This window comes from Lygodium microphyllum, chromosome 26 (assembly GCF_053477565.2).
Source record: "Lygodium microphyllum isolate KBCC chromosome 26, Lygodium_microphyllum_v1.1.10, whole genome shotgun sequence".
NCBI classification, from domain to species: domain Eukaryota; kingdom Viridiplantae; phylum Streptophyta; class Polypodiopsida; order Schizaeales; family Lygodiaceae; genus Lygodium; species Lygodium microphyllum.
This window is the reverse complement of record NC_141160.1, coordinates 117,945,725-117,957,677: the sequence shown is the minus strand read 5'-3', so window position 1 is coordinate 117,957,677 and position 11,953 is coordinate 117,945,725. Positions and strand designations below refer to the sequence as shown.

The following is an 11,953-nucleotide window of genomic DNA, read 5'->3' as shown; positions in this document are numbered from 1 at the left end:
AAAATTACAGATTCGCAATATGTGCCCTGTACACCCACTTTCGGTCAATACAGCCGAAATCACAGTGTACCTTGAAACTGTTGTCCGCAACCTTGCGGCTCTAAAACGGGGCCTGAAATGGCCTCAGACGCCCAAAATAACTGCGGGCGGGCGGGCAAGCCCTAAAGGGCTTGTCTGTAGAATATAGAGTGCTCTGCTCGCACACCAAATCGCACAGCAATCTGAGATTTTTGCTCGACCCTGCTTCCGGTGCCTCCACATGCACTATCCAAGAGAGAGTGGAAGAATGGGAGAGCTTCTTACCCGTTGCTTGCTTGCTCGAACCTCGATTCTTCTCATTCACTTCAGCCTTCGAAATCAGCCTCTCTCAGTGGCATGGCTCTGATACTATATCAAGAATCGCGTGGTGGGGGGACTTGCTTGAGCTGCTGCGCCAAACACACACTATATATACAAGAGGAAGCTCACTCAAGAACACAAGAAGAGAGATGGAGGCCAAAATGTTTTCTTGTTAGTTTCTTCTTCTTCTTCCACACATTATACAATGTACACAAAGTATAGATAAGATACAACATAAAGGAAAGTGGCCTACTAAGTCAAACAGTGCATAACTGACTACACTAATCGACTGGCGCTATGTCTTTGCCAGTTGTAGGTAGGTGTAATAAACTAAATATAATAAGTGATAAGTCAGTGGCTATGTGAGTATCATAATGACCACCAATGTGCTAAGTGTAGACATGCAGACCCATCTAGCCAGGCGGTCTATCATCAATGTCTGCACATGTTGAGCTTGCCATCTCAACATGCACCAAATTGATGGCACATGCCAATCAAAGGCCTCCCCCTACTACACACATCAGACAATTAAAGAGAGAAAAATAGAGGGAGAGAGGGAGGGAGAGAGAATAAATCATTTAAAAGAGGATGAGAATGATATCTCAATAGCCCCACATGGCCTTTATATAGGTTTCTAGAAAGCTCACCGAGATTTTGATGTCGGAAGGCTCGGCGGGTCACCAAGTTATTTCAAAAGCCCAATGGGCTCTTTGCTGGTTTTATCAAGTCACATTTAACATGCTCAAGAGTAAACAATAATCAATGTAAACATGTTAATAAGGTAGTAATGTACCTTTTTTACATAAAATTTTGGGTAATTATGTGAATATTCAATCCCTCATCAATAATCATACTCTAACCTTTCATTTTTATCATTTCCAATCTATACTAGCCTTATCAACCTTTAAAAAATGACATTGTGACATAAAAATGGTGTCATCATCATCACAATAAATATGATGGCCCATAATGATCATCATGATGTTTTTCACAAGTGAAGTGGAGGTACAAGATACATGTTCATGGCAAAAACGTTTCACTAAAGTATATATCTTTTATCCTTTAAAATCTATATTAGGTTTTTATTTAGGCTCTAGGGTTAATTCATATGCCACTATCAACACACATCCTTTATCCTCATAAACCCAACCTTGTCATTAAGCATTCACATGATCTTGCTACATACCTATCATAATATACATTAAAATATGATAGGTGTACTTAGTCTATTGTCTCCAACATTCCAATGGTATGGAATGTCAAGTGATGTCTCATCAGCCTCCATGATAGTGTTCATGCTTTTGAGCCGCCTAAGTACTCAAATTTGAAACCTCAAGTGTACCCTAGTATCATGTAGCCTCAAGCTTCCCTATAATGTTTTGCAACTTCATGGAAAAACCATAATACTCATGAAGAAAAACCCTCAAGCATTGTGGTAGGAAACCAAAACAATAGTTGCAAGAAGCATTCAATTTATGCCTACCTTAAAGGGCACAAAACCATCTTTTACATCTCACATCATGGCTATATCCATGAGTCACATCTATATCCATATTCCTAGTTGTGAGACTTTTAGAAAAGTCCTCACAACATCGTTTCTATAGGACACTATAATTTTTTTTGTATTGTTTATTACCCTTATCTAGCCTCACAATATGGAAGGCAAGATTCAAGCCCAAGGCTCACATCTTCTACAATATGTTGTATAAAGCATGGGATTTTTGCCTTAAGCTGCAAGGATTTTTTGGAGTATAGTTACATTGTTTTCATTGATGCATGAAGAATATAATGTTACTTCAATAGGATTTGGTCTAAAACACTAAGCAATATGTTGTTGGGCATAAAGGCACCTATGCCTAGCCACTCATTTTACACTATACCCACACACATGTACACTACAAGTGGCAAGTGCCCATCACTGTCACTTCATTCTTTATGCAATAGAAGGATAAGGAAAAGATGCCTCTCTATTGTTGTTTCCAAAAGGTCATAATATTGAGGATTATAAGAGGGATAGAATTATTTGTTTCTATTGCCAAAAGGTCACATGGTTAAGGGGGGTGATGAGGGAAAAAAGAACTATGTAACAATTTACATAATGAAAAGGATGATAAGAAAGAAGAAATGCCACTATTACTATTGCTATTACCAAAAGGTCACATTAATAAGATGAGTAGAATTTGTAGCCAAAGGAGAAGACAAAGAAAAAGCAAGGTTTGGTCATTATTGATATGGCACATTCTAGTGCTTAGAAGAATTAAGAGTATCATGTTGATGAGTATTGGGTAGTTCACCATTTAGTGCAACTATGATTCTTCTTTTCACTCATTATGAAAATTTCAATTCCCATGTATGATTTTGGTGGTGGTGCTAGTAACCATGTTACTTCTCCCAAGGATTGGTTTTGCTCTTTAGGAATAGTTTTATAGAAAGGATTCATTATGTGTGCCAACAGCTTCTTGTATCCTATTCAAGGTGTGGTAAAGTCTAGTTTACTGCACCAAATGGTGATATATTTTATCTCTCATTATTGCTCTCTATATTGAGAAACATCATTAACATCAAAATAACATATTGTCACTTTTGATCATTATCAATGCTAATATTTCTATTATGTATGGAATAGAAACGGTATCCAAATTTCCACAATTACATGCTACGAAAAAACACATATATCATTTCTTAGCAAAATGTATGGTTCCTTATTGCATCTTGGCAAGGAAGATATGGTGCCTAACTTAGAACATTTACATGCTACGAGAAACATAAATACAAGTTATTGGTAAAATACAGTGCAAGCATTTCCTAAGGATGGGTTAGTTAGGACACCTCAAAGGTTATAATGTGTAGACAAAATATACATTTAGGAAATTTGGAACCCATTCAAGTGCCATTTTTTAGATAGACTTGGAAAATTGTAGCAATGTTTAATACTCATATAATGAATTATGATGATTTGTAGCAAAATTATTGGTTGTTCATTTCATTTAAAAATATAAATAATACAATGTATACATTATGGTATGTCAAATAATTGAGTTTATTTTCACAATGGGGCATTTACAAATTTTTGTATCTCTATATGTGCATTGCATTATATTTGCAATGATTATATCCCATGTCCTTTCAAGCTTTAAGATCATGCAAATACTATAGCACGCGACTCAATCTTAAAATGTAGCTTTATGTTCATTCAAATAAGTGTTGAATACCAATGCATGAGGCTTAATATTAAAACTAAGTCTCTATAAGATGATCGCAAGTCACATGAGGCTCAATCTTAAAATTGAGCCTCATAAGATTGAATTGTGAAACCATGTAGAGGCTCCTCATAAGATTGAACCTCATGATCAACATATAGAGGCTCAATTTAAAATTGAGACCCATTCTACATTTTTTACCACCTTACATGAGTTTCAATCTATATCCATATGAGAACCAATGTTTAAAGTGGAAGATCGTACAAATAATATAGCATATTGAGCCTCATATCCATTTAGACAAGTCGTGAATAGTGTTGTGCAATGCTCAATTTTAAAATTGAGCCTCTACAAGGTGGTTATAGGTCATATAGAATTGGAAGAATCTAGATCTCTAATATCTCAAGTAGCCATAGTTTTCTCATGAGAAGACTCTACATCTCTAGCTTGGAATACTAACATTATACTCAACAAGATGAGTTATGTTCTAGGCGATGGCAAGGCTGTGTTGTTAACGACCTTCAAGAAACTCTCTCCTTTAGTTATTGAGGCTGATAATACTTATGTGGATGCCGTACATTATAAAAGATATAAACACCCTTTTTTGGTGGCTATCTAGGTAGATTAACAAATTAAGTAGACTGTTTCTTGGCTTTGATGCAAATGAACAAATGCAATGATGATGGAAGTGACAATGGGAAGATTGCAAAATGACTATAAAGGCATTACAGGAGCAATGGGAATGGAGGTGGTGATGGGAACAAAGACATCTCACATTGATGACCATGATAACAATTGTTTATGCTTGGAAGGCTAATACACGTATTTAATCATTTCCTTATTGCTAGACTTGTAGATGAAGCATGTCCACTACATGTTCAACAAAATCGTTAATAGGAAACACACCAATGATTAATTGTATGCACTCTACTAGAGCTTGATGGATCGATTTCCATGTGCCTTCCTATTTAGCAAAAGGTGACAACAAGGTCAATGATGCAAGAATCCCAAATGCACTCAAGCTATCATAAGGGATGACCGTAAATAAAGAGAAGGCATTTGAAATTATAGTAAGGATAGTCAACGAAAGCTCTTAATACTCTAGTGAAGAAAGTTCTAAAATGGCATGGCTTGCGCCTATCGATTTACTAGCATCTGTCACATATAGGATGGTTCTGCCTTCGTGACAGTCATCCCATTAGCCTTAGGTGATGAAGGACCTTGCCTCACCCCCTCATCTACCTCTCATCTTCCAAAAAAAGCCTTGATCATCCCCTCCTCACAACAACCAACTCATTGGTTGGTCTTGTCATGGAGACCTCATCCCTCATCTACTTCTCCATCCATCAGAATAGCTTCATGTCCTGTTCGAAGTTGGTGGTTGAGAGGAAGGGGATTTTGTAAAGAGACATATCCATAGATTTTCAAAATTGATGGCATGGTAGAGAGAAAGGGGACTTTGAGGAGAGGTCCATCCATAGATTTTCAAAATTAATGGCGGAATGATGAATGAAATTCAAAATTGATCGCAAATGATGGTCAAAGTTAAAATTTCAGAATTGATAGCAAGAATGGTAAGATTGTTTAGCAAAAGGTGATCACTAGTGGAGGCTTTCAAAAGCCTCAATTTAACAATTGAGCCTCAAGACAACTATTGTGAGACTTGTAGACTCAAGCTCAATGGCAAGTCCCAAGGGCAAAGCTTAGTATCACCATTTTGAAGTTTGGACGTTGGCATGATTCAAAAACTAAGTGGCAAGTCCCAAGGGCAAATGTTGGTATTAGCTTTTTGAAGTTTGGATGCTGGCATGATTCAAAAACATGAGCCTCAAGATTGATCTTGAGGATGACCTTAAAGTTCAGTGCTCACAAGTATTGATCTAACAAGCCATTCTCAAGAGTGATGGTGAGCCAAGGATGGCTTAGGAGGCTTAGCTAGTCATGTGTTTTTAAACATCTACAATTGCTTTTGTTCCATTTTAGTGTACTTATAGTTTCTTTTGTTTATGAGCTCCAATCATATGTTGTATTTTCATATTATAAGAAGACTTCAAAACAACCCCAAGCTTGTCATTACGGTCTATAGTTTCAGGAGATAGAGTAGTCCATGGATGTGTGTGTACACACAACTGCATGTGAGGTTTAAAAAAGAACCAAAATCTAGAGTATAGTGATATCTTTTGCCCTTGCATTTCCTTGATCTCACCATTTCATGAATGCAATTAACCTTGAAGTTCCATGCCATGTTACAAAAGTGGATAGTGATAAAATTTTGAATTTGTGCCAAAATTTCTAAATTTATCTTATAGTGACATTTGTGATGCTATGAGGACTCTTCTGATTGGTCACTATATTGCTTTCAGGTATTTATTGTGATGACTATAGTATATTTAGATGGTTTTTCCCTCTAAAATAAAAACTAGAGATGTTCATGCGATTCAAACGATTCTTATCTTGTGGGTGAGGGTGAAGGAAGTTACAATCTTAGTACATTACACAAGTTATATTCTCTTTTTTTTTTGCCTTTTTTTTTTGGTGACGGGGGGGGGGGGGGGGGGGGGGGGCTTGCGAGTACATGTCCAACGAGTTCATGTGTGTATGGATGAAAAGGGAAAATCGATCATAAATTTACCTTTCTTGATAGTCAGCAACAACAAAATGAAGTGGCATGGTCGAGAGCCTTTTGTTGTGATATTTGAATCTACTTCAGTATGACCACCATTTAGTGTCATATTGTGTTGGCTGCACATCATCCCTATACAAATAAGATTAAGATATATTTTCATGATGAAGACTTGCATGAGGATACAAACGTTTAGAGATGTGAGCTTTTGAAATGCTCCTCCATTGCTTCGCCTTCTTGCCCCGTTGTTCCAATAACCTCCCAATAAGTGCAACTCCTAAAATATTGACACGATGGAAAATAGACACCCCTAGTCATATGCAACTTAGCGTCTACCAAGGAAAAAGAAAAGAAAAGAAAGGCATTGAGGCTCATACACTTGAGCACAACGTGACAACCATGGGCCAAAAGACCACACTAAGCATATGAAAAACCCTTTTATGAGCTACCTTTCGGAGATCGACTCTATTTTCTATGGATGTAGGATCTTGGGTTAATATTCAAAAGCTTAAGACACAAAGCATGAAAGCCAAAAAGGAAAAAAAGGAAGAGATTTTTCGATGTGAAATGAATATGTTAGCTCCAAAATCCCCTCCTCCACTCGATTTGAGGTCACAAACTAGTCGTGTGAGTATATCAATATTGCTGTTCAACATGAAAAGTTAAAAAATATATGGACTGCCCTTTTCCCTATCTTTGCATCAAGGGGCTTCTAAAGGAGAGGATGGCATTAAGAAGCGGGCTTGGTATGCTAGGGGCTTGAACAATGGCATCGGGAGCTTGAGAGGAGTAGACAGCGAGGGCGGAGAAGGGGGGCATTTGGTTGTAATAGCACATGAAAGAAACCACAATGTGTTAAGAGATAGAAGAGCAAAATAGAGATGAGGCACCAACGAGCACCATCCCAAACGGTTGGGGGATGTGCGTGAGCCTAGGGAGGTCAAAGGTTCAAAACCACAACTGGGCGGCTCTGTAGGGCTACGTCTTCATGTGATAGATCATTTGGGATGGCATTAAGAGTGCATTAGAAAAAAAATAGAGGTGAGGTGGAAGCCATGGGAGGATGGAATCGAAGGGACTCCATGGTGATTGGGGCAGAAGAGATCTTGAAGAGAGAGTAGCAATGAGGGTAGTGACACACACATGGAGCTCTAAGAAGGAAATCCACACATTTGAGATTCACTTGGTGTCAAATAGGCAAATGAATACTTGAAAAGCCTCATTGCATAGCGGGAGGCAATGATGTTCTAGATCTTCTCACCTCCATCCTTACATAACATCACTCCACAAGGGTAGTGTTCTCCCCGCCCCCGCCCCCCAAACAAAACAATGCTTAGATGTTAAGCATTTTGTTGAGCTGTATATGAATAGCCCCTTCCACGAGGGTTTTTATGCAGTCACAAGCAGCCCAACCTTTCCATCCATCAATGCAGAGAGTGGGCTATTTTTCGCTAAAAAAGACTTAGCGTAGAAAACACCCAAAAGGCTTGGCGTATTATTACAAGCACACACACACGTCGATACCCATTCTCATCTCTCGTGTCCACATTCATCGCACGTGTGTCTCTCTCTGTCCACGTTACTCGTTCGCAAAGCAACAAGCACCAAAACAGCAAGATTAGACGTTCGCAAAGTGAAAGTCGCGAAGGGTAGTCCAAATAAATAAAGGCCATCGTATAACAGAGGCGGTTAATAAGGCTTTGCTCATAGACTTTAAATGTCTGTCTGACTGGCGGCAAAAGGGAAAAGGGCGCCAAGAAAAGGGGGGTTCGGGTGTTCATCAATAATAACCAAACACCGTCGGTGGACGGAGGGCCGCACACCCTCCCCCCTCCTCTTCCTCAAAATCCCAACACTGAGTGAAAAGCTCTGACAGCTGTGGGATTTGAACCCACGCCCTTTCGGACTGGAGCCTAAATCCAGCGCCTTAGACCACTCGGCCAAACTGTCAACCGGCAAACCTAAGTCGTCCATTTTCCAGATTTCATCAATGACCTCCGCACTAGAGAAAATATTTGGCAGGCGTAACATCAGCGTGTGTGTGGTCCGGTCTTGATTTTCGTCCTGTAAAACATGTATCTATGTAGAAAGATGCAAAATGAGGCTTGATGGAGCCCCATGCCCCATGCCCCATGGATGCTCTCTCCGATTATACTTAGATGTGTGTGTGTGTGTGTGTGTGTGTGTGCATGATTCGATGCAGCGCGTCATTTATCATCGCATTATTGCAATGGAAGATAAAGATCCCTACATGCACATACATTTCTTTGATTCGATGCAGCGCGTCATTTATCATCGCATTATTGCAATGGAAGATAAAGATCCCTACATGCACATGTTCTCTCTCTCTCTCTCTCTCTCGGGGTATTAGATCCATAATAATAACTCCGTCTCACAAACGCCTCTCTCTCAACTCATCTAGCCAACATTACAACTCTAAACCCTATGCCAAAATCTACTATTCCACCATAATTAAATGCCCTCCTTTGGCCACACCAACTCCTCCAAGGTCTCCAGGGTTGAGAACTAGCTATGGACCCAATGCCATGCAAAACAAACATTTGTTAGTTGTCAAGCTGTATAAGTGTGTGCACCATATAGTCCAAGTCCATTATAAGTCAACTTACTCACTTACTTAGCTAGGAGGAGGATCATGATGACCCAGGCTCAATGACACATAATGGGGGATTCCGTACTTGACTAATGGTCTTTGTGCACACCCTCGGGTCCAAGTATGACATATGATGTGGACTCAGCGATGCACAATAGCCTTTGTCCATGTCATTGTGTCCGTCTTGTACTCTAAGTTGAAACAGTGGACAAGAGAAGGAAAGACTCTATTTGGACCTGATGGCATGCAAAAAAGCATTTAGAAGTTGTCAAGCTACAAGTGTGTACATCATATAATCCGAATCCATTCTAAGTCAACTTACTATACATGCAAATGAAGTGAAAAATGAATATTACCAAGTATCCTACTAGTATGGTGAATACCATATCTAAGAAGTACTAATACTGTCGTATCATTAATTTCTCTATCTTTCCTGTGAAGGAAGATGGTGTTTTCTAGTGAGCTGGAGAGGTAGCACAAATCCTCGTCACTTGCAACATTAACAACAACCTACATTTGGAATTTGATTGAGCCTTCTAAGGTTTTCATTTTCTAAGTCCAAGTGATTATCATTACTTTGCTCCCTTTTCTTATCAACAACTTACTCTTCTTTCTTTTTATCACTTTGCTTTTTTGGCTATTCTTCAGTATCATCTCCAGTTACTTTTATCTTGAGCTGTAGTTTTGTCCTCTTAGCAATACTTTTGTCTTCAGTAGTTGTGTCCTCTTCTCCGCTTGACAGTGTGCTATTTTCATTCTCCTTATCATGTGTGTTTGTTTGTTCAACATCCGCTTTTCTCTGCTCCTCACCTTGGGTATCTAGCAAATTGTCCTCCTCTCCTCTTGAAGGTCTATCATTGTCATTCTCCTTATCAAAAAAGTATTCTTGTGTATCATCCCCTTTGGCTCCTACTCTAAACCCTATGCCAAAATCTAGTATTCCACCATAATTAAATGCCCTCCTTTGGCCACACCAACTCCTCCAAGGTCTGCAGGGTCGAGAACTAGCTATGGACCCAATGCCATGCAAAACAAACATTTGTTAGTTGTCAAGCTGTATAAGTGTGTGCACCATATAGTCCAAGTCCATTATAAGTCAACTTACTCACTTACTTAGCTAGGAGGAGGATCATGATGACCCAGGCTCAATGACACATAATGGGGGATTCCGTACTTGACTAATGGTCTTTGTGCACACCCTCGGGTCCAAGTATGACATATGATGTGGACTCAGCGATGCACAATAGGCATTAACAAACTTGACTAACAGCCTTTGTCCATGTCATTGTGTCCGTCTTGTACTCTAAGTTGAAACAGTGGACAAGAGAAGGAAAGACTCTATTTGGACCTGATGGCATGCAAAAAAGCATTTAGAAGTTGTCAAGCTACAAGTGTGTACATCATATAATCCGAATCCATTCTAAGTCAACTTACTATACATGCAAATGAAGTGAAAAATGAATATTACCAAGTATCCTACTAGTATGGTGAATACCATATCTAAGAAGTACTAATATTGTCGTATCATTAATTTCTCTATCTTTCCTGTGAAGGAAGATGGTGTTTTCTAGTGAGCTGGAGAGGTAGCACAAATCCTCGTCACTTGCAACATTAACAACAACCTACATTTGGAATTTGATTGAGCCTTCTAAGGTTTTCATTTTCTAAGTCCAAGTGATTATCATTACTTTGCTCCCTTTTCTTATCAACAACTTACTCTTCTTTATTTTTATCACTTTGCTTTTTTGGCTATTCTTCAGTATCATCTCCAGTTACTTTTATCTTGAGCTGTAGTTTTGTCCTCTTAGCAATACTTTTGTCTTCAGTAGTTGTGTCCTCTTCTCCGCTTGACAGTGTGCTATTTTCATTCTCCTTATCATGTGTGTTTGTTTGTTCAACATCCGCTTTTCTCTGCTCCTCACCTTGGGTATCTAGCAAATTGTCCTCCTCTCCTCTTGAAGGTCTATCATTGTCATTCTCCTTATCAAAAAAGTATTCTTGTGTATCATCCCCTTTGGCTCCTACTCTAAACCCTATGCCAAAATCTAGTATTCCACCATAATTAAATGCCCTCCTTTGGCCACACCAACTCCTCCAAGGTCTGCAGGGTCGAGAACTAGCTATGGACCCAATGCCATGCAAAACAAACATTTGTTAGTTGTCAAGCTGTATAAGTGTGTGCACCATATAGTCCAAGTCCATTATAAGTCAACTTACTCACTTACTTAGCTAGGAGGAGGATCATGATGACCCAGGCTCAATGACACATAATGGGGGATTCCGTACTTGACTAATGGTCTTTGTGCACACCCTCGGGTCCAAGTATGACATATGATGTGGACTCAGCGATGCACAATAGGCATTAACAAACTTGACTAACAGCCTTTGTCCATGTCATTGTGTCCGTCTTGTACTCTAAGTTGAAACAGTGGACAAGAGAAGGAAAGACTCTATTTGGACCTGATGGCATGCAAAAAAGCATTTAGAAGTTGTCAAGCTACAAGTGTGTACATCATATAATCCGAATCCATTCTAAGTCAACTTACTATACATGCAAATGAAGTGAAAAATGAATATTACCAAGTATCCTACTAGTATGGTGAATACCATATCTAAGAAGTACTAATATTGTCGTATCATTAATTTCTCTATCTTTCCTGTGAAGGAAGATGGTGTTTTCTAGTGAGCTGGAGAGGTAGCACAAATCCTCGTCACTTGCAACATTAACAACAACCTACATTTGGAATTTGATTGAGCCTTCTAAGGTTTTCATTTTCTAAGTCCAAGTGATTATCATTACTTTGCTCCCTTTTCTTATCAACAACTTACTCTTCTTTATTTTTATCACTTTGCTTTTTTGGCTATTCTTCAGTATCATCTCCAGTTACTTTTATCTTGAGCTGTAGTTTTGTCCTCTTAGCAATACTTTTGTCTTCAGTAGTTGTGTCCTCTTCTCCGCTTGACAGTGTGCTATTTTCATTCTCCGTATCATGTGTGTTTGTTTGTTCAACATCCGCTTTTCTCTGCTCCTCACCTTGGGTATCTAGCAAATTGTCCTCCTCTCCTCTTGAAGGTCTATCATTGTCATTCTCCTTATCAAAAAAGTATTCTTGTGTATCATCCCCTTTGGCTCCTACTCTAAACCCTATGCCAAAATCTAGTATTCCACCATAATTAAAT

At 39.0% G+C, this 11,953-nt stretch overlaps 1 non-coding gene across 1 annotated transcript; it reads right to left on the bottom strand.

Moving 5' to 3' along the window:
- Positions 1-8,032: 8,032 nt before the first annotated feature.
- On the bottom strand, positions 8,033-8,112 carry TRNAL-UAG (transfer RNA leucine (anticodon UAG)). Its single transcript has one exon. It is a non-coding gene; the product is annotated as a tRNA-Leu (tRNA).
- Between the last annotated feature and the right edge of the window lie 3,841 nt (positions 8,113-11,953).